A 4,350-nucleotide genomic window follows, 5' to 3' on the forward strand; every position below is an offset into this window, starting at 1 on the left:
AACTACATCTTAATGAGGAGAAAATGTCAGCGAATTGCGAAAGGCGAATGTGTGCTTTGTGGTGCAACCTGGAAAATAAAGTTGTTCGCTTGTGGTAGACAATATCTATCAGAAGAGGAAAGAAAAAATCAAATAAACCTAGCGAGCTGGTGAAATTGAAAGAAAAGACGGCGCATAGATAAGCAACTGCAATGTGCCGCACTTGGCCCGATTTTTCTCCAGTTTTAGTTGTAGCTGTTGTTGAGTCTGCACAAGTTTTATGACCTGCTGCGCAACTTTTTTGCAAAAGGCCATTTATCATTAGAACAAAGCAAGGGAAAGCATATAAAAGGAGTGCCAGTAAGATTGAGCGCAACTAAAATGGCAGCATACTTGCAACAACAAACGAGTGTGTTTAATTAAAATCTCAGCAGTAAATAAATCCAGTAAATAATTTACGACACATTGGCAAGACCTACAACTGAATTAAATAAATTATATATCCGTAAATATAGTATGACATGGCTTTTTCTTTTTATCATTTCGCGCAAACTAAAAAGATTTTCTCTAACCTATTGCAGATTTTTCTATATGCTGTGAAATATGGTCATACACATTGAAATTGGAGAAAGAGGAACGTGAACATGAATAAATAAATATAGGAGTTATTCAAGATCTTGGAATTCGTTAAGAATTGTGTTCTTTCTGCATAGATAATATTAAATAATAAGATATTTATCTCAGTTGAAACACTGAAAAAGTGAAACTCTTAAAACCATTATCTTTCAATTTAATGAAAAATATGCATGCATTTCCAAAAATGATTAGAGCTTAACTATCAGCAATTAAATCTAGGTGCTTTTTATTTCGCAAGGGAGTTTACTTCTATCATGAAGCTCAGTATTTAAAATTGTTTTTCTAGTTTTCAAAGAAAACTAACTGATAGACAACATAATTTATGAGCGACAACAAGAGCGCTCGTTTTTGAGTCATTAATCATTATTTAGAGCATGTTATGCAACTAGATTTAGACTGATTTAGCTGACCGGCGGGTAGCGTGAAATATTGTCGGAGATGGAGAGGCAAAAAGCTAATGTTTAATTATATAAATGTCAGTGCGCTTAGCCATGTGCGCATACACTCGTTTCACTTTGTGGATGAGTGACAAAATATTAAAACTAAATATGCAGCAGAAAAGGAGTACAAGGTTAAATAGTTGACTAGATCTGTGGCATTGGTTGAAAGGTAAAATAATTGACTAGATCTGTGGCCTTGGTTGAAATCCGAATAACCCCCTGACCGGTGATAACACACAATATAACCCTATTGCGGTTGCACTTTCATTACTATTACGAACAAAACCATAAAAGGAACATCCACAAAAATCAATTTAAAGTTGTGCACTGGACATAATTACAAATCACAGACTGTCTCAGTCTTTGGTCGGTTACGCTTGGCCACACTCAAATAACTTGACGTCAAGTTGATACGTTTAACGCAAGACTTAATGTTTCCATCAAGTGCATTTAGCCGAGGAGGGCTACCACTGCCGATATATATCGCCACGACAGTGAACGTATAATTGCCGACTCATCAATAGCAGAGGGTGTTCAGCCACTGACTCTCATACACACAGACTATCTTTGCAAAAGAAGAAAAGGTCGGTGAATGCGTTGATGCTGTGAAGGAGCAGGAAAATAGCTGGATGTGATGGTGCGTATCACAAGCGCATCTTATGTTTGTGGCCACAATGACTTAAGCTCGTGCAGCTGGATAAAGCAACATCAACAAATATATCAACAAGAACAATTGATTCTGCGGCCAGCTCTAGCTCGGTCACCCAGGCCCACATAGTGCCAGCACTGGTCACTGACATACCTTGTTTGGCTCTTAGTAGTATTAGGGAATTCAATTAGCATATGCTTTATGCATGAGACACGCAAATATACACATATTTAGATGTCCGGCCCGTTCAAGCAATACACATTTCTTCTATAATTCATAGCACATTTGATGCTATAAACTTTTATATTTTTATTTATCTTTCCCAACTTTTAGCTCCACTCTTACAGGAGACACACGTGGGGAGCATAAACCATGTCAAGCTCTCTCTTCCTTAAAAACACACGAACACAAAACACACAGTTGGGGTTGTGCGTGCCAGTTGCTTTTAAATGCACCACGGGGCGTATGCGTAATCTTGCTCGTACTTGGCAGTGCAAATACAAAATTCTCATTGCGTGTAGATTTTTCCTTCTGCACTCTGCTTTTACATTTCTGACCCAGCTGAAAGAAGGTCGCTGCAACTTTGTTGACTGGCAGTTTGAAACTCACCGAAATGTCTTTTTCCTGGGTTTCCTTTTTTGTGGATAAAAAAGTATAGGAAAATAATTTTGCTAACACAAAGGTGATTTTTGACAGTTGTCGGCTTGATATTTAATTTAATTTTAGTTTGTATTTCATTTAACTAGCTTCAATTGAATAAGTTAAAAAAATTGTCTACCTAAAATCACAGTCTTCTTTCCTGTCTCTGCGTGCTAAATATAACGGGGAGCCCCTATACTATTGAAAAGAATTCAATAAGTTGTTAAGGATAAGGATGAGTTCATATAAATCTAGAGCTAGAGATTGAAAAAAGTGGAAAGTGAAACAAAAAAATTCAGAAAAAAGGTAAGAAAGAAATATTTTCCGCATATAAAAGCGCTCACAAAAAATATCCTTCACATATGTATGTAAAATTTGAAATGTTCTCTAAAATAGAAAAACAATCAGAAATGGGTGGAGGGCGGCGCTGGCTGCCTTTCCCAATGTCCTGCTGTTAAATTGATGAATGCGTTGCCATCGCCAACTCAAAACTTACAGAATCAGGAACAACAACGCCCATACCAACAACAACTGGAACAACTCGCACAAATTTTATAAATGCAGATGGAGGCGCAAGCAATGAAATCCTACTGTGGACAGGACGCGTCGCTTATTTTGGTAATAAACGCAGTCCCACTCGGGTAATGTATTGGATGTTTAGAGCTTTAGAGCTTGTGTGTGTGTGAAACTGTAACTAAAGTGAACAAATCAACATTTTATGATATATCGAAAGTTGGTGCTCCCAATATCCATGTTCTCCTCTCTTTCCCACTCTGCGGCTATCCACCATTGGCCAGCGGCTATTACTTGTTGGTGTGAATGTGTGATGTGGATACAGGCTCAACACGGCTGTTGAGTTCAGCTGCTGTTTGATTAGTCGGAAAGTTTTTAATGCTTTTAGGATAACAAATATATAGGCCTTACCTGCATCTTAGATCTGTTTTGTTCACATGATGCAACTGTTGTTTTTTATTTTCTTTACAAATTTGTAAAAATTAAAGAGAAAACAAAGCAAAAAGCATGCCAACATTTTAAATCAACTTGTTTCAAAGTAATTTTTCCTTAACAAAACATGTTAAACTTAAAGCAGGCTGTTCTCAGCTTCCCCACATAATTAAAAACAACATAAAGAGTGTTGCAGCAAACAGAAAAAAGATGATCAATATTAGTTTTTAGCTGTTGGTGAAAGGAAGCCACAACTAATTAACCATGTTAAGTCAAAAATCTTAAAGTTATTGTTTTTCAATTTCATTTGCTACAGCTGCATGTGCAAAAGTAACTTCTATGTTTACCTGTTTAATGGCTAACGGCAAAAATGTCGATCAAATTAAAATGCATTCAATATTTTCCGCAAAATAATTGCTAACTTTTTATGGGGACAACAAATTTTGCCTCATTTGACATGCGCAAAATTTTCTGTAATGCCGCATGGATTGAAACTCAAATTTCACAGTGCGGGTATCCTAAAAAATCTAACGCAATGCGGCAGCAAATTTCGCAGCAGTTGTTGAAATATTTACATGTAAGTTAACATATATGTTTTTATGCTAGTTTCATTCTTTTCCAGTTAATTTGTTAATTTAATTTGTTATTGCAGTATGGTCAAATCATTTTTGATTAATTAAGTTGGCATGAAGCTGGAAACAAAATAATTTTAGACATGGTCGGCTCAAGGCGGTATTTGGCCCAGTGTTTTATTTTGACTGCAAGTACTATGTTCAAATTGCCAACGATAGTTAATTGTGTATTAACAGGCCTAAAATAATAATTATCTTTCTTATATGAAGGAGTTTTAATATTTTATACTGGTATTAATCATTTTAGGATATAATCACTGGAAAATGGACTTTGAAAATGTTTTGCAATTCGACAATTATCATTGAACCCATTAAAACTGGCTATGAAGGGTATAATATATTTGAGAATAAATATATATACTCTTGATCAGCATCAATAGCTGAGTCGATCTAGCTATATCATTCTTCCGTCTGTCCGAATATATGATCG

The 4,350-nt window shown here is 35.9% G+C and overlaps 1 long non-coding RNA gene across 1 annotated transcript; it reads left to right on the forward strand.

Moving 5' to 3' along the window:
* The first annotated feature begins 2,454 nt into the window (after window positions 1-2,454).
* On the forward strand, window positions 2,455-4,087 carry LOC115770763. The gene is made up of 4 exons (XR_004018895.1): window positions 2,455-2,649; window positions 2,740-2,961; window positions 3,605-3,865; window positions 3,941-4,087. It is a non-coding gene; the product is annotated as an uncharacterized LOC115770763 (long non-coding RNA).
* The last annotated feature ends 263 nt before the right edge of the window (window positions 4,088-4,350 follow it).

This window comes from Drosophila novamexicana, unplaced genomic scaffold (assembly GCF_003285875.2).
Source record: "Drosophila novamexicana strain 15010-1031.04,08,12 unplaced genomic scaffold, DnovRS2.1 tig00004560-arrow-pilon, whole genome shotgun sequence".
Lineage (NCBI taxonomy): Eukaryota > Metazoa > Arthropoda > Insecta > Diptera > Drosophilidae > Drosophila > Drosophila novamexicana.